At 40.5% G+C, this 25,880-nt stretch overlaps 1 pseudogene; it reads left to right on the top strand.

The window, feature by feature from the left end:
- Positions 1 to 8,455: 8,455 nt before the first annotated feature.
- The window catches only part of LOC149152440 (tyrosyl-DNA phosphodiesterase 1-like), a 28,002-nt pseudogene continuing 10,577 nt past the window's right edge, over positions 8,456 to 25,880 (top strand).

The following is a 25,880-nucleotide window of genomic DNA, read 5'->3' on the forward strand; positions in this document are numbered from 1 at the left end:
AGGTGAATTAGTTTCAAGTGAGCAGTACAACACAGAGGTGAGTTTTTGCAATGCAACTGTGAATTATGGGGAGCAAAGGGTGGAATGGACACGCAGCAATTGAAATACTACTCGGATTATAAATAAGACCAATGCCTGGTCTCCCTCCATCTTCTATGGTAGGTTTTAAGTGACTTGACCAACTGTCTCACGTTTGCGCGAGCAGTTTACAGTTTTTGACCCAAAACTCGGGAAATGAAGGCTCTTCTGGTGGTTTCAAGGTTGCAATTGTAATTAAAAGTGCTTGTAGAGGAAAGCTATCGGTGAAATAGTGAGTTTCAGTGTTCCTTAAGCGTTCTGAGCAATTTACAGTGAATTTCAGGGGTATGGAGGATGAAATATGAGAAATACCTGGCTAACCGCGAACAGAGGTCGTAACTGTGGGTGGAATTGGTGCTCTGTAGGTCTTCAGCTCGTTTCCCGCAGGTGGCGCAGTTCAGAACGTAAAAATAACATTCAAAGGAAACAGTAGCAAATGAGCGAAAAGTACAAAAAAACGCATTTTTTGGCTAAATATGGACTTTTCGCAATTTGGCGCTTTTTCTGTGATGACGTCAGCATGACGTCATAGGGTGGGGTCAGCCTTGGATGACGTCAGCATGACGTCATCGGATGAGGTGGCGGGCTGCCATTGGTCCACGGGGTAATGAGGTGGCGGGCACGTTGGCACGGATGCGGACAAAAGTGTGATGCGGTGGCAGGCAGGGTGATGACGTGGAGATTGCGCTGGACCCTCAAACCGGGCGGTGAGGGACCTAACGGTTACGGTTTAGCCCTAGCCGCCACGGTTTCTCGGGGCGGTTATGATACGGCCCCGCAATTGTCAGAGATTGCTTCGAGAGCCCTCAATGGGCGACGCGTGGCCGTGCCCTGACGTAACGCAACGTCACTTTCTCGGGCGCTAAACCTCTGTCGCGGGGGCCGCTCCGATATTAATACGGACCGTCGGATCTCTTGGATCTGATCCGACGGTGGACGGGGGAATGATATGTTCGGGGGATATGCATGCGGGCGGAAACCTTCAGATATGGGTTTTTACAATGTTTTCAATGTATTTCAAAAAATAAACCAAATGCATGCGCCAACTTTGGTTTAGGCGGTCAGAAGTGGGTTTTTTGGGTCTTTTCGTGATTTGAAAGGGGTTATGGGTAAAAGGGGCTTGCATAGGGTTTTTCTTGGCAAATAATGGCTTAGTGAGTGGAATGACTTGAGGCAAAGGGGGGGGGGTAGATGAGGTGTAGGTTTATCCAAGTGGCCAGATGTCACTTTGATCCCTGACATAGGACTTATTGGCTATAATGCCAAGGGGAGGGGTATTTATACAAAATTTGGGGTTTATACACCATGGTGTTTAATATTAGTAGGGGAGAGGTGATATAGGGATTTATATAGTAAAGTTAGAGTTAATATGGATGAGGGGAATGAAGGGGGAAAACACTGAATTTGTTTGTAAAACACTTGGTTTAAAGAGTAGATCAAAATGAAAAGATTTTTACACAAGAAATGTGGCTTTTGAATGAACAAGAACCATCATGAAACCATGATCTTCTTCCATGAATCTCAGCTGATAAGGGGATGTTAGTAATGAAAAGAAAGGGGGAAGGAGGGAGGTTAGTCATGCTCCTTGCTGTAACTTGATGAAGATGAACACCTTGTCAATTTATAGACTTTGCCTTGGTAAGCACAGTTAACACATCTGCAATGGTAAAGATAACCTTTCTGCAACCCCAACTACTTGCCCAACTACTTGCCTAGCATTTTTTTATTTCTTCTTAGAGGGTGCACTTGGACTTGCGGACCCTTACTTGCCTTTTCTTTTCTTTGGCTTTTCCTTTGTTTTTTCTATCTACTTCTACCCTTATCTCATCCAAGGTCCCAGATTAAGCTGTTGGGAGCCTTTTCTTCTCTACCTGAACTACTTGTCTGCCAAGTTTAAACAGTTTGGACAGACTCCTTTCTCTATTCTACAACTGCAAATTTAAACCATGGAATGATTCAGATTAAACTGTTGAATCATCCATCAAAATTTGAAGCTCATACCAAGCTATAAGCATAGATTGAGTTCTCTTGGAAATATGTGATCTTTGAGTCATCAAAGCAGAGCATATTTGGACCTTCCATAGCCAATCATGAAATATGAAACCTATTGGTATAGGTATCTAACAACACCTATTGGTATAGGATCATAACACTGGCTCCACTTGGGGATGGCTTTTCCTGGTGAAAAGTCAAGAACAACAGGTCAGATGACCTTCTAAACAACTCTTGCTGCACTCTGAAATCCTCCTTTGCTGTAAGTAAACAACACTATACAGAGGACCATGTAAAATATACACACCTCTCTTGAGCTGATTCAAACAATTGCACCTCTATTTTGGACAGTTTGTCTGAATGTTTGTTCTTATGTTTTCAACTCCCAAGTCTTTTTCTACATCTTCTGATAAAATAAAAATGAGGCAAAACAAAAAAGTAGTAAAGTTCCTTGACTGTCTCTCAAAATTTTCTGCACATTCCTTCATATTCTTATTGCTATAAAAAACTGCAGAAACTGAACTTTTCTATGTACAAGTTAGAGTCAAGATATATCAACAAACTGGATCGAAATAGTGTTTCAGCATCCAACCATTAACTGGTCCTTCTTGTACTTATGTACCATCCAGGCTTTTCAAAAAGTGGGTATTGTTGCCTTGTGAAGCCTGAATAATAAAAGGTCCTTTCCATACGAAGTCAAACTTCCCATGTTTTCCTTTATCTTCTCTTCTGGAATCCCACTTTAACACTTTGTTTCCTATGTAAAAATCTTCTACTTTGGTCCTTTTATCAAATATCTTCTTGAGTTTTTCTTGTAACACTTGGGATCTTTGATACACATCTTCTCTAGTCTGCTGCAAGCGAATGGTTTGATTAATCCTTCTCTGAATGTCCTTGGGTTCCACTTGAGCTTCTTGCAATAATTTCATTACAGGTACCCCTAGAGATGAAGGAAATATAGCCTCCATACCATAGACTAACTCATAGGGACTAGTTCCAATGGATCTCTTGGTGGTTAATCTGTCTGCCCATAGTGCATTGACAAGTTTCTTATGCCAATTTTTCTTGTTTTCTTCCAATACTTTCTTAATAATATTGATCAGGATTTTATTGGAGGACTCAGCTAGACCATTATCTTGAGGGTAATAGGTTGTGGAATGTCCTAAGGTGATGTGGTACTTGTGACAAAAACTGATCATTCTCTTGGATTTAAAAGCAGCAGCATTATCAGTTATAGTCTTTTCAGGACAACCAAATCTAGACAAGATGTTGGTTTCTAAGAATTGAATGATCACTGAATCATTGGCTTGTCTACAAGGGATGGCTTCTATCCATTTGGTAAAATAGTCTATAGCAGTCAGGATCCATTTATGCTAGCCAGAAGATGGAGGATGAATTTCCCCAATGAAGTCTAAACCCCATTGTTGAAATGGTCTTTCAGTGGAAATTGGTCTAAGGGGTAGAGGTAAAAGTTTCCTCTTATCTTCAAAAATTTGACATTTGTGGCAAGTAGTGACAAATTTCCTCACATCAGCAAATAAAGTTGGCCAGTAAAATCCAGCCCTTAGAATTTTGTCAACAGTTGATTTCCAGTACAAAAGTCCACCACAGTCCCCTGCATGAAATTCTTTGAGTACCTTGTCAGCTTCATCTTTTATTAGACAATTTAGTAGAACACCTTCATGATTTTTCCAAAAAAGAGCACCATCTAAAATACAAAACTTTGAAGCTTTCATTTTCAAAAACCTTTTCTTTGTTCTGGATAATCATGGAGGACTACAAGTTTAATAATACATGACATATATCAGCATACCATGGTGATTCTAGGAAGGCCTAGCTGATTTGTGGAGTTGCCATCTCCTATTCATTATCTAGTTCATTGATATCCAGGGCTTGGAAATTGGTTTCAGTCATGAGTTTAGCCAATGCCTGTCCTTTTATAAGATTTGTAGGTTTTATTTCAATATCATACTCTAAGCAATCCAATTACCTCTCTTGCCTTCAATCCCATCTTGGGTCAGGATATCTTTGACAATAGTGCTTGGCACATAAGCTATTATATGAGAGTATAATATGTAGACTCTGAAATCTTTGATGGCTTTCACAAGTGCATAAGCCTGTTTTTCCATGATTGGGTATTTTAGCGGCACATCTCTAAGTGCTTTAATAAAGAAGTCTATGGGTTTTTCACATCCTTGATCATCTTCCTGTAGTAAAACAACAACAATAGTATGTTTTGATGCAAATGAGAAGATTATGAAATCTCTGTCAAATTTTGGGCTTGCAAGGACTGGTGTTTTAGTCAAGGCCATTTTGATTTCCCCAAATGCTTGTTTGGCTTCTATTGTCCATTTAACCTTGGAATCCTTTTTCAGCATATTGTTTAGCAATCTGATTAATTCAGCCAAGTTAGGTATGAATCTTCTTAAAAAGTTAATTTTCCCTAGGAAACCTTGTAGTTCTTTAACATTTCTGGGATGGGGTATTTGTAAAATGGCTTGTATTCTATCAGGATCAATTTTGATGCCGTCTTTGGAGATTATATGACCTAATAGTTTGCCCTCCTCTAGACCGAACAAGGATTTTTTAGGATTCAAGGAAATACCGTAATTTCTGCATGTTAAAAACACTTGTCTCAGATGATCTAAATGTTGCTGATCTGATTTGGAAAACACAGTGAGATCATCTAAGTATATGACTAGAAAATCATGAATTTCTCTAGCAAAATCTATGTCCATTGCACGTTGGAAGGTTTCCCCTACATTCTTGAGTCCAAATGGCATTTTCACATATTTGAAAGTTCCCCATGGGGTTGTAAAGTAGTTTTTTCCTGATCATCAGGATGGACTAAAATCTGGATGAAGCTTGAAAACCCATCCAGTAGTGAAATTCTAGAGGCACCTACTACCATTTGTAAAATGTGGTCCATATTAGGTAAGGGGTTGTGGTCTTTTAAAGAAACCTTAGTTACATTCCTTAAATCTACACACAATCTGATTTCTCCTATTTTCTTCCTAGTGGGCACTAAATTAGAGACCCATTATAAAAACCTGATAGGTGCAATTATCCCAGCTTCATACATTCTTTTGACTTCTTTTTTAATTAAAGGGGTACAGGGTTGACCCTTCTGAGTTTTTTCTTGAAAGGTTTCTGATTTTCTTTGAGGGGTATTGTATGTTGGATCACAGAAGTGTCATAGGATTTGAGATCTTCATAGCTCCATGCAAAAACATCCTGGAATTCCTTGAAGAGTTCAACATATTTAAGCTTTTGGTTAGGAGGCAAGGTTTTGGATAGTTTTATCATCTTAGAATTTTTTTTGGTTCCTATGTTAAAGTCCTCAATGTCTGTGTTTAGAGGCTGCATTTTGGGTTTCTTTGGAATATCATTAGAATCAAAGAAATCTTCCAAAGGAGTTAATCCCGTGGGCAAATAATTGTCCTTTAAATCAATAACTTTAGATTCTCCTCCAATAACTTCATCAATGTCTATTTCAAAAAGCTCTTGCAACTTTTCCTTGGTAAATTTCGTTGGGTGAAGCATTTGTGTTACAGTTTCTGCTGAAATGTGTGTTTCAATTTTGTTTACTTGATCAACCTCTCGAATAGTGTTCGTGTCCATATTAGTGTTACAAAAATCTTCCTTTAGGGTCAAGAAATTGTTAATCTGAGTATCATTGTCAAACACTTGCCAATTTTTTACATTATCAGGTACAGTTGGCCTGTGTTTAATCTTAGTTGTAAACTGATGATTGGGTTCAAATGGTAGTTTACAAGTGCTGGAAAATGTTGCCAAACTGTGAGCATGCAAATTATGTTTTCTTGGAATTTTGGCAAGCTGTGTTTCCAGAAATGTATTGAGTATTTCGATTGCTGCTCCTCTGTAAGATCTCAATCTAGGATCATTTGTGAGGAAGTTTCCCTTTATCTGTTGAATGACTAAATCAGAGTCTCCCAAAACTGATATCCTGACTGCCCCTAAATTTTTGATGAATTTGAGTCCTAGCAAGAGGGCTTCATATTCAGCCATATTATTAGTGCATCTAAAATTCAACCTGTAAGCATGTCCTTTAGCATAATTGTTTTCTAGATTGTGTACCCAAATTCCTGCTCCTGCTCCTACTTTATTGACTGATCCATCAAATTCTAAATACCATAGGATTTCATGATTATATTTGGTATCAGGAGTCTTGGAAATTTGTTTACTAGGGAAATCTCGATTTTTAGTTTCATCTAGTTTTTCTTGAGCGTTTGTTATATCAATTATTTCAAAAATTTCTTGAGTTTGAACACTAGATTTTTCATTTATGACTTTTTTTTATTCTAATGCTAAATCCTTGACATCAGTTGGGGGATAAATTTTAGCATTGTATAGGATGAAGGAGTCCATGTCAGAATGCATGGAATATATAGGAAAATTATGGGGTTTCTCCTAGCTACTCACCACACATTTCATCAATGTTTCTCTGTACAATCTCTTTGGCTGACCAAATACTGAAATGGTAGCATAGGACATGTCCAATTGTAAAGATCCTTGGAGCTTAGCACCTCAAGATCTAGACAACAACATGCCATATTTTGGTGGAATATCAGCTACCACTACATCCATTAAAATTGTCTTGGCGGGGTATTGAACTAATGATACACATAAATATTTGATCAATCCTAGACATCTGACCTGGCTTGAATCAAAAGAGAACAAGTCTTTGTATGGCCTGGTGATATCTAGGTCCAACTTCTCCATTACAGATTTGGGCATTAAGTTATGAGAAGCACCAGAATCAAACATGGCATTATGAAGTATTTTATCATGAATGTTTAGACTTACATAGAAAGGAGGAACACCTCCATCTACTGATTTACCATTTACCTCAGGGCTGAAAATTAATTCTGGTTGGTCATCAAGGACATTTACTGCATCTTTGTTTTATGAAATCTGAAGTGATCTGCTGATTTGATCTCTGTAGACATCATGCTTGGCTAATTCTGACAATGGAATTGCTATCTTTAATTTCCCTATTTTGGTTTCAAGGTTGAAAGGTTTTTCAGTTTGTACTTTTGCATTTCGGGCAGTGAGATTTTCCTTTTCTACTGTATTTTCTGTGTCTTTTTATTTTTCTAGAGTGGTGTTATGAGCTGAAGCCATTTTCAAACCAATTTTTGGGAGTTATTCCACAGTTTCTTTGGAAGGAATGGAAGTTGAAGGCTGCGTGTTAGGTGGTTGATTATCTGATATATCTTCAACTGTTGGATTGTTTGGGTTAGGATTTGTTCTAGGAGGGGTTTGTACAGGGGGATTCTTGATTTTAGCTTTGATAGATTGCTTAGTATCCTTCTATTTATTAGTTTCAGGAACATCTATCCTTCTGCTCCTCAGATTATATTGCTTGTGAACTTCATAGATGGCTGTATCATATCCCTCCCTAAAATCAAATGATTCACCTGATTGGATTTGGAATTGATTAAGAGTGTGAGCTTCTTGGTCTTCTTGGGTCAAGAAAATTTGTTGCTCACTATTGAGACCCATTAAGTTGATTTGAGTATCTTTTGTTGGCACACTAGAAGTTGAATCTTCATAATAATTTTCCTGGAATGGAGGTCTAATGTTTTGGTCAGGGCTAGCCTTTCCAGTATTAGAGTTCTGGTTTTTTCTAAAGTTTGGATTTCTCTTAGTATTGCTTGGTTGACCATCCCAAGGAGATTTCCTCTCAATTGTTTCTACTCTATCACCAAGTCTATCCATTCCTTTAATGATAACATCTAATTTTTTTTCAAATGCAGAAGGTTCTTCTTTGAAAGGTGTTCTTCTTTCAGCTCTAGCTCGAGCTCGTTTAGAAATTAGGTTAGCCTCAACACTGACAGCTATACTCTGCATGTTTTCTAAGCTTTGAGGAGATCTTTCCCTAAGCTGATATGCCATATCAGATTCAAATGCATCAGAGAATTTAAACAAGGCCAAATCTGGAGGAGCTTTGAGATTCCGAGGAATAGCATTGTATACATTATTAAATTTTGAACAACAATCTTCAACAGTTTCTTGTGGACCTCTTTTCAAGTTTTCATATTCTGATAAAATATGGAGAGGATCTTTCTTCTTTTCCCATCTATTTGAGAAGGTATGATAAAGAGCTTCTGGGTCATTGATAGTGTTTACAGAGAGTGCTCTAAACCAGGTTCTTACATCTCCAGTTAAACTTTGAACAAAGACTTTCATTCTGATATCATCATCATCAATCTCATAGTTCTCTAAATATTCTGTCATCTTCTTAGTATGCTGTTGAGCTATGTAAGTGCCAGTACCATCAAAATAGGTGATTTTGCTTTGATAATCTTGAGGCATGGCCCCTGGATTTGCAGGTAATTGCAGGGGAGCATAACGGTTTGCCATGTTTGTAGAGATAAGTGTAACAGCTGGAAGAGCAGGGATAACAGTGAAGAGATATGATGTAGATGGGGGACTGGAAAGGAGAGTTCGAAGTGATGATGGTGAACTAGGAGAAGCAACAATAATGGAAGAAAGGATTGGTGCTTTTCCAGGGGTAAGCTCAGATTGGATAGGGTTCTGCAGATATTTGTCAAGGTGTGAATCAACAGAATGTTCTTGGCTCTGCTGACTTCTAAGGATCTTAGGAATCAGGTTAGGATTTTCAAAGATAGGTGATGGACTTGGATCAGGATTTGATCTGGTGTAAAGGGTCTTCTTCTTTGGAGCCAACTTCTGAGTATGTTTTTAGTTTTTCTTGGAATAATTTTAACAATACAACTTTAACTATATCTTGGAGGAAGTTTAAATATGGGAGTTTTGAATTTTCCTAAAGATTTGTTGAAATAAGGAACTGATCAAGTATTTGGGACACTGTTTAATACATAAACTAGATTGGAGATAGACTGAAGCAACGTTTATTTACTCCTGCAATTGCATAGAAAAAGTAGTTTCAAAGGCTACCTGACTAACCTCAGGCTCCATCTGTAGCTTATGAAAATAGACAACAGTAACAAACAATTTATTCAGTTCCCCAGTGGAGTCGCCAATGATGTTATCACCCAGGTTGTTCCCAAAAGTTGTAAGAAAGGGAATACGGCCGAGGTAACAACATACCAATCTTTTAGATACGGATTCTAGCCAATATGCATCCAGAGAGGGCACTCTCTTTATGATTTAGCTTTGTTTGAGGTATATTAGGCTAGCTATGAAGTGCAAGGGTTTTGTTTTGAGTTTGGTTGGAGGAATGGAGATTCAATAGAACAGTGAGGTAAAACTGAAAAAGTTTCAGTCCATTGGGCATGATGGAGTCAAAGAAGGATATCTTTCTGGATTTGGTTTTTCAACAAAAGATGGTATCACAGAGCAAGGTAATCAAAGATGGAACAATTCATAGGCTGGAATCAGGTGGAATGGATTCAATGGGTGAGGGGCAATTAAGAATCCTTCATCATGTTGACAGAGGGAAAATCGCTGACTACTGTTAAGGAGCAGTTAAGAATTCCTTAGCAAATATTCAAGATGAAAAACCAGGGGAAACAGGAGAAATTAAGAATTCACTGTTTATTCTAATTCTGAAGAAAACATTAATAATAACAAAGACTGAACACAGAGTGCAATCAAGCAAATTCTGGGTTATTCTTTTTCTCTGTTATTTCGATCATGAAACATAGATGATATAGTAGAGACAGAAACTGTAAAACACAAGTTAGAAGGGACTTATTGATCCATAAAATGATTCAAGAATTCTGTAACAGGTCCTTAGCATCAATTCCTCATCCAGTGAGCTCGACAAAAATGGTTCCAACAACTTTTTATTCCAAAATTTTTCAGTATTACAGTCAAAACTATGAACATCCACCACCAACCAACCTCAAATACTTTGTCTGGGGGGGTATTTGTACAAAAATATCAAATATCTTACAAAATATCTGATAGAAAATAATATCTGGTGATGATTAATGCGTTTTACATAGATAGAGACAGACAGTCTCGAAAACAGGGGAACACTAAATTGATGTAATAAATTTGATGCTGTGCTGGTTGTTCCGTCTTTATGAGATGTACAGGAGGTAGGTGATGCGAGTCGGTTTGCAGCTGCCATCCACTGATATTCTGTGCTGGTTATTCTATCTTTTCCAGACTTTATTTGACCCTAATGTGATGCGCTTTGACCCGCATGACTGTGGTTCATTTCTGTTCTCCTCATTATAGTAGATGGTCCAAAATTTTGAATTGACCAAAGATAAGTTTATAGGATATCTAACATGCTTTGCCACCAATCAGGTCCTGGTAATTTATGTCTTTGAAGCTTCCTTAAAGTTTCATCAGTCTCTGTGTACTTGAAGAAATTAGGTGGGATGGTGAATAGATGCTTCACCTCGTGCTTAATGTAGAACAAATTTTCTAGGCTGTCATAGAGGGCTTGGCCAGATGGAAGTGTCTTCTCTCCTGAAGTACTTGATGATGTATTAACTTGATCAACAAAATATGTATTCAATTTATATACATAGTCTTTGTGCTTCATCAGACGATCATTACTTCCCAAAGGACTTGGCAAACCTTTTTGATGCAGGACTGTAAACTTTTCTGTGAAAGAATTAATCTCTACCTGCATGTCCTGGCATCTTCTATCCAAATTTTTCATTAGAGTTCTCATGGTTAGAACCCTCTTGATGTTTAGAATGGTTCCTGTTCTGACTCTAATTTCTAGTGCTTCCAGTTCTTCACTGGTCTTGGTGCTCAAAAAATGTATTAGCCGGTTAGCTTGCTTAGGCATCTGTCCCAATAAGGCTCTTGTTTTTTGAATCTCCACTTGGGCCACTCTTATCAAGTCAATCTGCTCATAAATGGTTTGGATAGACCTCCAAACATCACTAAGGGATTGAGTGATGTTGGTCCACAAAATTCCTCTGATTTCTGCTAGAGGTTTATTTAGAGAGAGATCCTTTTCTAATGCTCTCACCTTGTTCTCCAATGTTTTGATCTCCCTTGTTTTCTCTGCCACATTCATCTTGGATTTATCATAACTCTGTTCAACTTTTGCCAATTTTTCTTTTACTTGCTTCAGCTCTGACACTTGGAGTTTCAATTCCTCCATGGATTTTATTAATTGCTCTGTGCTCATACCTGTACTGCTACCTGGTGCTGCTTTTGCTGATGTTGCTCCTGTGATAACCTCTGCTGTTGATGCCAGGACAGTGGGAGGCAATGCTGTTATAAGTGTGGAGGGGGCAGTAGTGACTGTTGGGACTACTTCAGGTGGCTGGGAGGTTGACTCTCCCTGCTTTTCTTGTAGAGATTTCTCCAATGCCTGGTTTGTATCAGTCAATCTCTCATTTAGTCTCATGAGCAGGTCCATAATTTCCTCTTCATATTTCTGTTGCACAACTTCTGTAGTTGTGGGTGCATGGAAGGAGGCAGTTTCAGCTATTTTCTCAATGCAGCGATGTCCTCTTCTTTCTTCCTCATTAGTGCCTTTATGCCTTTAGCAACTTTGGGATCATGTCACAATTCAATGATAATTTCTTCCAAGGATTTGATCCTGTTGTCCTTTGCTAGAGAAGAAGCTGTTGAGATTGCAACAAGATGATGGAGCTTAGTGGAAAGAGTCGCCTTCACTAAGTGGGTCCGCAGGAAAATTATGGCACAAGTTCTATTTTTGGATCCCAGCAGGGATGATCACAGCAGGAGTGACCACAGCAGGGATGATCACAGTAGGAGTGACCACATCAAGAGTGATCACAGCAGGAGTGACCACATCAAGAGTGATCACAGCAGGAGTGACCACAGCAGGAGTGATCATAGCAGGAGTGATCAAAGTCTATTTTAGACTGGCTGTCCAAAATAGAAAAGTCAAATATTATTGTCTCATAATAATATTTGGACTATAAACTTGATCTTATTCTCTTGGAGCACTTCAGTTTGAGCTACAGATGTGGCCCATGCAGCTGTCAGAAGGAATTACAATTTTCTTATGATTCAGTTGAGTTGTTGCATCCATGACTTCAGTTAGAACTCAATCAGTTGAGTTTGGTGGAGTTGATGGAGTTGTGTTCAGTTTGACTTGATTAAACTAGTTGTAGTTAGTCTAACTGCAAATAGACTAATGATGAGTTGTTAAACTAATTATTAACTCATAATACAACTATAACATTCGTTAACTCAGTTGCATGTCAGTGCATGTTCAGTTCAGCAGGGACAGGTGTTAGAGAATCAGATTGCTATCAATTGTGACTATAGTTGTGCATAAGATCTTGCACAATCAAGGGATTGAGTATGCCAATGAGTTTGCTCATGTATTTGCCCAGTATTATAGCCTCTTCTCATGTATAACACAGTGTGAGTGATTCTTTGGAGGTGAAATACGATTCTGGTAAACCATTCTCATTCATTCTTGAGCGGGTATTGAGCACTGGAGGCAGGCAAGCAGTGGAATAGATTTGGGGATCAGATCTTAGCTGTATTGTGTGTAACAGGTGGATCTGGTACAGGATTGCTTGTGATAAGCATTGTACTTTGTAATGTTACATGGTCTCAATCATTAATATACAAATAGTTGGGGTTTTTAGCGAGATGCTTTCCCCGGGTTACATACTGTGTTAATGTGTGAATGCTCTTGATGTTTTATTGTTATTGATGCTGCTATATTGATGATCAATGTAGAGGAGCTTATGTATTGTGTATGTATTCCACAATAGTACATGATCAGGATAATCTCTGTTGAATATGTGTTAAATTATTCAAAATTTCTACATGGTATCAGAGTTGTTGATCATCAGATCTACTATTCAGGAAGTGTTTACATTCTATTTCTTAAGGTAGAGTCTGTAATTGGGCCAGGTAGCCTCTGGATTCATCCTTCCTTTGGAAGGTGATATATCTGGTGAATGCCCATACAGTCAATCTCTGTACGAGAAATATTGTGTTCTCATGAATCTTAGATCCGAGGCGGTTGAGTTTGAGCTGGTGGAAATCAAATTTGCTGCAGTGTTGTTGAAATGTCTTTCAATGGATTGCAAATGTTATTCCAAAGCAAGAGCGACCTAGCGCTCAAGGATAAACTCAGAAACAATAAAGATGAGAATGGATCTTCATAAAAGGTATTTGATGAAGAGAATTGCACTTTGGTTGCCAAAGCAAAGAAGGGGAAGAACAAGAAAGCTTCTCATTCAGGTGCGAAAGGCAAGAAGCAGGACATGTCCAAGGTGAAGTGTTTTCACTGTCACTAGCACGGACACTATGTCACTAGTTATCCGTAGAAGAAGAAGAACAAGCAGGCTGCTGGATCTTCAGTAGGAGAGGCTCTAGCCTCACAGTTTGAGCTTGATTTTTCATTGATCGCATGCTTGGTTTCAAGTGTGATGGGATCAGTGTGGTTCTTGGATAGTGGTGCATCTTTTCACATGACGAGAGATAGATATTTTTTCTCTGATCTGGAGGACAGAGATCTTGGAGTGCACATCGAGATGGGCGATGATGGTAGATACAGTGCGACCGGTATCGGTACCATTTCCTTTGAGAGGGAGTCTAGTAAACCCTTCGTATTGAAGGAAGTCATGCATGTTCTAGGATTGAAGAAGAATCTCATCTCAGTGGTGATGTTAGAAGACAAGGGGTATGATGTTGTTTTCATCGAGGGAAAGGCCTTCCTGCGTAGCAAGACAACTAGTGAGACCCGGAAGATAGGGGTTCAAGTGAGGAACCTTTATCAGTTGCATGTAGATGGATGCGCAGTAATGGCAGGCAAGGCAGAAGGATTGGTGAGCCGAGATGATGGCGAGTTGTGGCACAGGAGATTGGGTCACCTTCACCATGGAGCCTTGAAGATACTACAACAGATCACTACAGGGATTCCTAAAGGCACACTTGCGCAGTCAGATTAGTGCAAGGGGTGTAATTTGAGGAAGTTTGTGAAAGCCACCTTTCACGAGAAGGATAGTCACGCCACGACAATCTTTGAGAGAATTCACACAGACGTGTGTGGACCTTTCTCAGTTTCTTCGACAGCAAAACACAGGTATTATGTGATTTTTGTTGATGATTTCTCTCGTAAGTGCTGGATCTTCTTCATGCAGAAGAAGAGCGAGACATATTCAAAGTTCTGTGAATTCAAAGCACTGGTTGAGAAAGAGTCGGGGAAGAAGGTGAAGGCTCTTAGGAGCGATAATGGTGGTGAATACATCTCGGACGAGTTCAAGGATTTTTGCAAGGTAGAAGGGATTCGAAGAGAGCTCATAGCTCCCCATAACCCACAGCAGAATGGGGTAGCTGAGCGGAAGAATAAAACGATTGTGGGTGCTACACGGGCAATGTTGCATGATCAGGGCCTACCCCTTCACTTGTGGGCGGAAGCATGCAATACAACAGTTTATGTGTAGAACCGTTGTCCTCATAGGATACTTGGCATGAGTACACCCGAGGAGGCTTATTCTGGTAAGAAGCTTAATCTTTCTCATTTAAGGATTTTTGGTGCTAACGTTTACATGCATGTGACGAAGGATGCCAGGAAGAAGTTGGAGCCGACCGCAGAGGTTGGGATATTTGTGGGGTACACTGATACGCCCCACAACTATCGTGTGTATTTGCCAGACAGTGGTAAAACTGTCGTGCAACGGGATATAACATTTTAGGAGGAGAAAGCCATGAAGTGTTCGCTTGAGAGGGCGCTACAATTGCATGCATATGAGGGGCTATTAGTTCCTAAGGATGAGCTTCAGGACATGGATCAGCCACAGGACGAGGTTCATAGAGTGGAAGAGACCACTCATGAAGCGCTAACCATCAGAGGGCGAAAGTGCTTGATAGAAGCTGAGCGACTGGCTCAAGATGCAGAGAAAGTTGTAGGACCACCTACAACCCAACGCAGGCAGAGACAGTCACCTGATCGATACACTGGATACATGGCTCTTATGAGCAAGTGTGTTGTGACTGAGCCATCCTCTTTCGAGGAAGCTGTGGAGGATCCCGCATGGGTAGACGCCATGGTGGAAGAGTATGATTCTATTGTCAGAAACAGTGCATGGGAGATTGTTCCTAGACCGGAAGGGAAATTAGTGGTGGGTTCGAGATGGATCTACAAAGTTAAGCAGACAGCTGATGGGAGTGTGGAGAAGTATAAGGCAAGATTTGTTGCCTGAGGCTTTTCACAGATAGAGCGGATTGATTATGAGGAGACCTTTGCACCTGTTGTAAGGTATTCTTCCATACAGACGATTCTTGCTCTCTCAGTGCAGATGGGATGGAACATTCATCAGATGGATGTGAAGACTGCATTCCTCAACGAAGTCATTGAGGAGGAGGTGTACATTGAGCAACCCGAATGCTTTGAGGTCTTCAGCAGCGAGTCGCATGTGTGTAGGCTCAAGAGAGCGCTGTATGGGTTGAAGCAAGCACCACATGCTTGGTACATACGGATAGACAACTATTTCACAGGACTTGAATTCTCCAAGAGCGAGGCGGATCCTAACCTATACCAGATTGTGGTGGAGGGTAAGTTGCTTATCATTGTATTGTATGTTGATGATTTGATTCTAACGGGTGATGAGCTGTTGATACTATCATGCAAGAAGGATCTTGCTACAGAGTTTGAGATGAAGGATTTGGGCCTCCTTCACTATTTCCTAGGATTGGAAATATGGCAGCGCAGTGGTGGACTGTTTGTTTCTCAGGGCAAGTATGCTCGGGAGATACTGGAGAAGTTCAACATGCATGGCTGCAAGCCTGTTGATACTCCTCTTCATGGAGGTTGGAGGAAGGAGGATGCCACTCTTTATCGACAGTTGGTGGGGTCACTGATGTATTTGGTCAATACATGACCTGATATATCCTATGCAGTTAACCAACTTTCACAAGCTATGGTTAAGCCTACCAAGCTCTTCTGGAAGGCGGGCAAGCATGTATTGCGCTACTTGAGAGGCACATCGGGATATGGATCTTGGTACAGACAGGAGGATGCAGATTGGGCAGGGAGCTCAAGAGGTCGAGTATATGGCAGCAAGGACATTAGGTACCATCATATCGATATTGTGTGCAGTGGAGGATCATGTTGCTTTCATACATTCCAACAGAGGATCAGGATGCTGATATTCTGACGAAGGCTCTCACCAGGAGCAAATTCGAATACCACCGAGGCAGGATAGGGGTTGCTGATAATCCATATCTTGTTGAGAGGGAGTGTTGAGATTGCAACAAGATGATGGAGCTTAGTGAAAAGAGTCGCCTTCACTAAGTGGGCCCGCAGGCAAATTATGGCGCAAGTTCTATTTTTGGATCCCAGCAGGGATGATCACAGCAGGAGTGACCACAGCAGGGATGATCACAGCAGGAGTGACCACAGCAAGAGTGATCACAACAGGAGTGACCACAGTAGGAGTGATCACAGCAGGAGTGATCAAAGTCTATTTTTAGACTGGCTGTCCAAAATAGAAAAGTCAAATATTATTGTCTCATAATAATATTTAGACTATAAACTTGATCTTATTCTCTTGGAGCACTTCAGTTTGAGCTACAGATGTGGCCCATGCAGCTGTTAGAAGGAAGTACGATTTTCTTATGAGTCAGTTGAGTTATTGCATGCATGACTTCAGTTAGAACTCAATCAGTTGAGTTTGGTGGAGTTGATGGAGTTGTGTTCAGTTTGACTTGATTAAACTAGTTGTAGTTAGTCTAACTGCAAATAGACTAATGACGAGTTGTTAAACTAATTATTAACTCATAATACAACTATATAATACATCAGTTAACTTAGTTGCATGTCAGTGCATGTTCAGTTCAGCAGGGACAGGTGTTAGAGAATCAGATTGCTAGCAGTTGTGACTATAGTTGTGCATCAGATCTTGCACAATCAAGGGATTGAGTATGCCAATGAGTTTGCTCATGTATTTGCCTAGTATTATAGTCTCTGGTCACGTCTAACACAGTGTGAGTGATTCTTTGGAGGTGAAATACGAGTTTGGTAAACCATTCTCATTCATTCTTGAGCAGGTATTGAGCAGTGGAGGCAGGCAAGCAGTGGAATAGATTTGGAGATCAGATCTTAGCTATATTGTGTGTAACAGGTGGAGCTGGTACTAGATTGCTTGTGATAAGCATTGTACTTTGTAATGTTACATGGTCTCAATCATTAATATACAGATAGGTTGGGTTTTTAGCGATATGCTTTCCCCGTGTTACATACTGTGTTAATGTGTGAATGCTCTTGATGTTTTATTGTTATTGATGCTGCTATATTGATGATCAACATAGAGGAGCTTATGTATTGTGTATGTATTCCACAATAGTACATGATCAAGATAATCTGTGTTGAATACGTGTTAAATTATTAAAAATTTCTACAGAAGCTTTCTCTAAATCTAGTTGAGCAGAGGTATTATTCAAGGAAATTTTCAATTTATGGGCTAACATAGCTTTATTAGCTAGTGTGGAGTATACCACCTCTCCAGTCTATTTGGGCAGCTCAATCTGGTCTATTGGATGAATGTCCTTGGCCAAGACCTCCAAATTTGTCCTGATGTAATCAGTTGCTGATTGTGGTTGTTGCACCTTGGGCTTGAAATAACTCATTATCATCTTTCCTTCTTTTATGTCATATGCTGACATTAATCTTTGCTGCTTTGTGGGGGCCATATTAAGATACTGGTTATAAATCTGCATCCTTAGTGGGTTGTTTCTAGCCTTTATCTCTGTGAATTTTCTTTTGATGTCAGAGGTCTGCTTACTTGGTGGCCTAGTGGATGAAACTTCCACACTATGCAACCTTTCTAGCTCCTGCCTGTGTGAGCTAGTTGATGTTTCCACCATCGGGGATGTCTGCTGGCTTGCTATCTTTTCCCCTCTTAAACTTTCAGTTGTTTCTTCAAAAATTTCCTCCTCTGAAAGAGGACCGAGTCTTTCCCTTTTTGCACCCGGCTATTCTGTAGGTCCACTAATGGGTGTGGCCTCTTCTTTGTCTCTTTTCTTACCTTTTTCCTCATTCAGAGGAGTTTGTAACGCTAGTATCTCTGGTGCTTTAGTTTGGACCGGAGGAATTTTCCCTTGCTGATCAGTCATTGCTTGCTGCTCCATGTCTGCCACTTCCTTGCCCTTAGAAGACCTTGTAACTGGTGTGCTAGATTCTTGTGCAGGCTGCTGTGAAGTTCGAGCAGAGGATGTACCCACTCTAGTTTGCTGAGGCAGCTTGAAAGATACCTGTCCAAAAGAGTCCTGGTCAAGGGTCTTTTCAAGATCTTTCATAGCCTTTTCCATTTTTTCTTGTTCAATAATCTGTTCTATTAATGTACCCTCTACCCACTCATCCTGATTAGAAAATTGTTCTACTTCAGGGTTCCTATGACGTATGTAAGCTGATAGCCCGTTTCTTACTTTTCTGTCACTTATAAAGCTATTTGGGTCATATGGCACCCACCATAAACTTTTCTTCAATTTAAAGTCTTTCCCTAATATCTTATCAGCATCTTCCCATGCCTCCCTCTTATTGATGATAAAAGGGCCTAACGGGTTTCTTATTCTTAGCTGAGCCTTTTTCTTTACATTGCAAAAGTGGGTTAAATCTGCATTGATAAGCTGCCTGAAATACTCCAGTGAAAATAGTCTCACGGTGACATATTTGGGCAGCTTGTACGGGCATAATTCACATCCATATATTCTGATTCCAGTGTGATTCTGGTAGAGGTACCAGTCACCTATTCCGTAGTTTTTGGAAAGCTGTAAAATCTTCTTTATATCACTAGAGAGCCTAGGAGGAGGAGCTCCTATCAATAAACTGGAGGTTGGATGTACAAACAAGTCAATGAATTCACAGTAGGTATAAGGGGATTCACAAACATTGTGGAAGACTGAGGTCCAAAAGATCACATACCTCCGCTCTCCTTTGGAATCCAATTTCCTGATGGGAAATGAGAAGCTGTCTGGCTGATAATATAGTAGAAGGTGGTATATGAATGAAGTGTACTTGAAGATTCCTTCTCTGTCTAGATTTATGAATTGCTCATTGATTTTATTGGCAATGAAAGAGGCATAATCATATTTGACAACAGGGGGTTGTCCTGGAGTAAACATTGACAACATAACTAAGATGGTCTCGTCAACAAATTCACTGGTTTTGAATCCAAAGATAAAGGATATCATGTCAAGAATAAGCCTGCCTGTTTCAGTAAACCAGGAATGCACATAGGGAGGTGGGCCTTGGGGCTAGCAATTTGGTTTCATGAATAATCGAGCCATCCAGGTTATTTCTAAACTGGGAAATTGAGAGCCTTGCTCAAGCAAAAATCCCATGGAAAGAGGAGCAAGGGACTGAGTGGGATGGAAGTGTAACATCTCATTGATAGACTCAACAGTTATGTAAAAGAGAACAGTTTGGGATGTGGTCATAACTGCTTTACTGATAGGGTCATAGTTTGCACAACAATGGTGAATAATATTTGGGAACACATTGACTGAAGGAAGGTAATACCTGGGGAGATTAGATTCCCATATTCCAAGGATATCAGAGTTACTCAGATGACTATTCATAATTCAGCAAAGTGCCTGTAGATGGTTCATATCGCCGGATAACTCTTTTATTTGAAAATCTCTGTCAGCCAAGGGTAACCAATCTTGGTATTTATGAGCTGCATTGAGGGGCGCCACGTTCAGGGCTACGAGTGCTTCCATTTTTGGTTTTTGTGTTTTCAAACTGGAGGTCGGGCTTCTGTAGGAAAATGGGCAAAACAACGATGGTTCTGGTATCCTCGAATGGCAACTATGGACTATTTTTAGCTTGAATTTGGCTTTTTTAGGTAAAATTCACAGAGGAAAAATGAAATTACAGGTTCGGGAAGTGAAAACGGGGTAAATACTTGTATTTAGGCAAAAAATAATGCGATTCGCAGGTTGACCGAAGAGTTGCAGAGCATGACACTATAATTTCTTGGCCGGGTGGCGGACCAGGTGCTCGAGCAATCAACGAACGTAATGTGCATGGAAACAGTTCGCAGAGAAAGTGAATGAAAATGACATTTTCCTGATAATTTAACAAAATTTGGCTTTGACGGGTAATTTTGACATTTAATGAAAGATGACGTCAGCGAGGAGACAGGTTGTCGTTTAGCGGGGGTACAGAATGGTGATGTGATCATGATGTCAACGGGGGGGGGTCAGCGGGAGGGCAGTAAGCGGTTTTGGCCACACCGCTTATGGGCCAGAGTGGTTTGGAGTGGAGAGGCAGCGAGCACGGCGGGAATAAGCCACGCGTCCCTAGTACGGGTGCAATAGCGCCGGCTCCCCGGGTGGTAAACTTCGGTGGACGGAGGCTAGCGATATGTATATTAGTTGTCCGATGGGAGGGCACTGATCAGGCGGTTGGTGCTCATTGGAGGTGACGGAGGGTTATGGCGTGGGACCCATACAATACATTAAAATTTATAATGCATCGGGGTCATTTATCATTGGTTTGCGAGGTTTCGGGTTTGGTTATTAATTAACCAAAGGTTAATTAATCCCATGGTTGCGCATGAAGGGCTATTATAAGGTTTCAAGTAAACCTTTAATCCCCACTTTTTAATAATATGGTTTATATTTAAACCTAGGCGGGGTATGTAGAATATAGGGGTTTTTTAGTATATTAACAATATATGGGGAAGGGGAATTTATACAAGGGATTTATATAATAAAGTTATTGGTTAATATGAATATGATTGGAAGCAAGTGCTAAGTCTAATGTTAAGAAACTTAGGCTAAGGGGAATGAAAAGGGTTTAGGGGAATGTGGCTTCTTTGCCTAAAGTAAGAATGTGGTTTTACTTAGGCCTTTTTCATGAAATGAGATGGAGTGATTTAGTGATATTAAGTAGATCTTAATATCCTTGGGGGGAGGTTAGTAAGTGATTTTGGGAGAAGTGTGAAGGGAAGTCAGTCATGCCTCACTTGATTTGTAACCAAACACCTCTCATGGGCCGATTTTACTCCACAAGTGTTATAGACATTTTTGTGCCTTACAGCATGAAGCATGAAATGTCAATAATCTAAGGGATCCAAAGTCCCTAAACATGTTGTTCCTACCCCTAGAGGAACAAGGTCAGCAAACCACAGCACTAAATATCAGTTCTCCACCTGAAAACACTCAAAAACAAGCTAATTCTGGATCATGTCAACTGCTCCACTAAGCATCTGTGCTGAATGTCAACTGCTCCACTGTGTACCTGCGCTGAATGTCAACTGCAAAGAAGGCTACCTGCGCTGGGCGAGTTTGGCCAAGTGGCACAATCATTCCTCAAGGTGTCAATGCCCAGGAAGCTTCCAAAATGACACTTGGATCAAGGAATTCGCCTAGTGATGAGTAAGAGGATCTAGATCTCCAAGTGGAAGCAAGAACCTCCAAGTGGACTCAAGAACTGAAGAATAACTAAAGTGGGAGAGGACACTAGTCAGCTCCATGCCAAGCTCAAGCTGACTCATCCTTTCTCCAAAACTCCTATATATAGAGCTCTCTCATGAGGTCTAAAGAGGCTGGAATCTTGTGAATGTAAGGAAGTGCTGTTGGTTTGAGTATAGAACTATTAGGTGATTTGCTTGAAGGAGGTGAAGAGGAGATTTCTTTCTGCTGGGAGGTGATGCTGGATTGGGCCTTTTATGGTTGTATCACTTCCTGAACTTTACTTCTTCCATTAATAAAGCATTTGAGGTTCTTCTATATGCATGTGTCTCAATGGCGTATTGATACTTGTATATTTGATTTATTCTAATCCTTGAATCAATTATGAATGTATGCTTCTTGTAGTTTCCCTCTCTTGCCATTTTGCAGGATCTTGGTGTAGCTGGGCCAGTGAAAGAGCAAGGAGCTGGGGGCAAGCAGCAAAGAGAGAAGATTGGATCAATCATTAGCGGAAGACAACGGTTAGTGGATCTCTTTCTCCCCTCTCTTACATCTCATAAAGAAGTAATCTCGAATAGCTTTGCTTTGATTGTTGCTGAGGTACTATCACCCTTAGAGTGGGATAGGGTCATTTCGTATTGGATACTTTTCCCGACAACAAATTGGCGACTCTGCTGGGGATCGTATCTTGTTGGTTGTTTGTGTTTTTTGCTATTCATTTCATAAACACAGGGAGTACCGAATCGAACTGCATTTGGGTCTTTCAAATGCAAAGTAGAGGGCAGCTACTCTAGCTCAGTTGCTGGGCAAGTTTATGATTTGAAGAGCTGATCCACAAGGACTCTAAATAGCTCTTAGTGATAGCTTTTCATCCTCCTTTTCATCCCTTAGTGTGTACTTGACTGATAGCTTCTGATTTGGCCAAAAACTGTGAATTTTTGAGCAATCTGTGACCTGGAAACTGAGAAAAACGAAAGTTTGAATCTTTAGTGCAGGCACTGTGAAGGCAGTCTGCATTTCAGCGCAGTTCCCGAAGGGGCTACCTGCACTGAAGGTCAAATTGCCAGTGTACTACCTGCGTTGAACTAGTTTTGCCTAGTGCTACTGGGGTTCCCTCCTGTTTATTGCCCTGTTTTCACCCTTGTTTTTGCAGCCTGTTACCAGTCAATGTACCTATCTGAAACCAACTTTCCTTGCCACTATGCCTCAGTTGTATAAAGAAACTGTGTTTGTTCTTTGTGTATTTATTGTATCATTTACAGTTTCCCATAACGAAAGTGAACTAGTCTTGCTGTGGCCTCTTAGATCTAGACCTGTGATAAAGTGTCGTTCTGATCTTAAGAGTTAGTTTATTTGCTGTTCATAGCTGATTGAGCTTTTGCTTTCGCCATATGGTTTGAATTTATATATTTCTAGTGTCGAAACAAGTAAACCTTAAGGTGTCTTTTGATTTTGGACAAGCTTGTTTACTTTCACTTGAAATTGAATTCAAAGTTATACAACAACTTTCTTTTTGTATTGCACCAACATTAAGAAAGAGAAAAGAAATACTTGCATTGTGCATGTGCATTATGACAGTTTGCATGTCGATTTAGGAAAAAGTGCATTAGTGTGTGCTCTATGATCTGTGTGAAAAGATGATGTCTTTCTTTTCCCTCAGTAGTTAAGATTTTCAAAGTTGAAAGATTGAAAAGCTTGCTTATCATATTAGACTGCATTTAGGAGTGTTACTATACATCTCGTGGTGATCCATAAAGGCAAACTGCTAAACAAGATCAACCTTAAAATAAATTGAATTTACATAACAACGCATTGAAACATAACACAAACACATAGAGGTCTAAGCTAGAGACGTGTTCCGGCGTCGTTAAACGTGATATCTTAGCATTGAGTGGTTGGGTGATTCCTCCACGGTGAAGCGATAAGTATCAATACGGACTTGTGCTCCCACGTACCGTCGCGTATATATTGGGAGACCCCTATAGGCATATATCTTTTATCCTTAGGAAGCCGTGTCGGCCACCCTACTGATCGCAATGCAGTGAACACAGCATTCACGAAGATCGACCACTCGTACCGTAAAACGTATTCTGTGGTTTTGCGAAAGGTTTGGCACACCCTCTGCCTAGATCTCCAGAGTAGTTTCTTTTGGCCTTTTTCAAACTCTATAACTGAAAAAGTCCATTCAAGCATTTGTCACTTCGGGCTCGTTAAAACATCGAAGGAGACTAGAGTCATCTTTAGCTTTTTCTCGACTCTTTAAAAGTGAAAAAGCAAGTTGTGTCTAAAGCGTCGTTATAAAATTTATTTTAAGCGGAATAATCATCACCTTTCCCTCATTGATCTTCGAAGTTAGTCTATCACCAGTGAAGTTCATGTAGAATCGCTAGGCAATCTATTGGATAGACTCAATATGTCTGAACAACCGTCGACGTTTAGGACTGTGTCGTCCGACACAATAGCGGCAGAGCCTCCTGCCGCTACTCCAACGATGTTCGCTGGTATACCATCTGTCCCGGCAAATTGTCCTCAACAACAAGCCGGAGTCCCATCAGGGACGACGACATGGTTAGTTCCTATTTCTTCATCCGGATTATCATCTGGTATTTCTTATGTTGAAACTCAACAAATTGATCCAATGTGTCTTCAAAGGCCAATTTACCCTTTAAGTATTGGATTTCCACTGTATGGAGGGCAGTATGCTCTTTCATTGTTCCCTCCTAGAGAACAACCATATGGGAGTTTACAACAAAGTTCAGGTCGAACTGGAATTACATCCAGCGGTTGGGTACCAATACTGCCTCGACAACCAGGGGTTGTATATTCAATGCAACTAGTACACCCTGTGTCGGATATTCCCACCACACCTGCTATGGTGAATGCGTCGCTTGTACAAGCGCTACCTGTTGTATGTCAACCCCAAGTTTCTCAGGTTGCAGTACGACAACCTCTTGTCTCAACGACTCAATCACAATCTCAGGGTAGTGCCTCCTTATCTGGAGCGACTCAGGCTCAAACAAGTACTGTGACTCCTCATCATGGTCAATCATCCAGTATTGGTCAATAACAAATGGTCCAACAACCAGAGCTGGTTCAATCTCAACAACCGCCATTCCAACAATCATATCAAGGACCTGAGCAACAAGTCTTTGTAAGTAATGGGCAACCATGCTATAATGGTTATACCCATCAACCTTGTCAAAGTTGCCAGCATTATGCTGGTCTGCAAAGACCCATTGCTCAGGCGATACCATCTTATCCTGGATATGCTTCGCCTAACCTGAACCAACAGTTGCCCTTTGTAGCAACTCTAGAATTACCAGATCTAAACCGGCTGACGAATGATCCAATTGCTTATGCCCCTTGGTGGCCAGCGATTCCGCATAAACTTCTGTCAGATATTCCTAAATTTAATGGAAATCCGGGTGAAGATCCGTCGAATCATGTGATGACATTCCATCTATGGTGTTCATCGAACACCCTGAATGATGATTCGATAAGACTTTGCCTCTTTCAGAGGACGTTAATGGGTCCAGCGGCAAAATGGTACATTGAATTGCCTAGAGCTTCGTTCGACAACTTCAGTACCTTAGCCACAACCTTTTTAACCCATTTTCAATTACCGATAAGGTATGAAACGGGAACAAAACTCCTTACCAACTTCAAACAGATGACTGCCACCCACATATCTGATCATATACATGAGTGGTGATGTCGTCGTAGGATGGTAAAAACGTACGTTCCCGATCAGCTATTAGCTGAATGGTTTATCAAGTCATTACTTCCTGCCATCACAGAAGATGTGGCAAAGGGGGGGGTCGTAACGGAAGAGCAAGTTATCGCTCGTGCGCAATATCTGGACTTGGTCTATACTCAGTCCGGCACGCTCTACGAAAAAATACCTGACACCCCTAGACCGGAATTCTCAATTCCTCCTCCTCCTAAATCAAACAATGACTCTCACGCCGGCGATGGCATGATTGGCAAGCACAAAATTTATAGTCAAAATGCAAATGAAGAACTTCTTGCCTCAGAAGTAAATGCCATGTCGACCGACAAGGGCAAACAACTGAAGCAACCAGGGGGCAAGAAGAAAAAGAAAGGGAGAAAAAGGAAACCCCCAACAGGGTGTCATATATGCGATGAGGATCGTTGGACGAAAGATTGTCCACATATAGCTGAAGTTAAGAAACTCTTTAAGAGTTCAAAAACCCCAGCAGTATTGACTGATCCGTTTCCTAATCCAGGTCAAAATCTGGTTGCTAATCAAAATGCTTCCCGATCCCAAGTGCTTATGTTGTCTACCTCAAAACAGCAAAATAATGCTTTGACGAGAAATAAGGATTACAGGAATCCAAAGCTGTCGAACAATAAGGCTAATGAACAACCTAGTAGTTCGACAACAACTTTGACCGAAGTTGTGCCACCCATCGTCCCTGAGCCAATAATAAAGTCGCAAAAGGGAGCAGTACGCA

This window comes from Pinus tabuliformis, chromosome 9 (assembly GCF_031772625.1).
Source record: "Pinus tabuliformis cultivar Carrire ecotype Pingquan chromosome 9, CPIR1, whole genome shotgun sequence".
NCBI lineage: Eukaryota > Viridiplantae > Streptophyta > Pinopsida > Pinales > Pinaceae > Pinus > Pinus tabuliformis.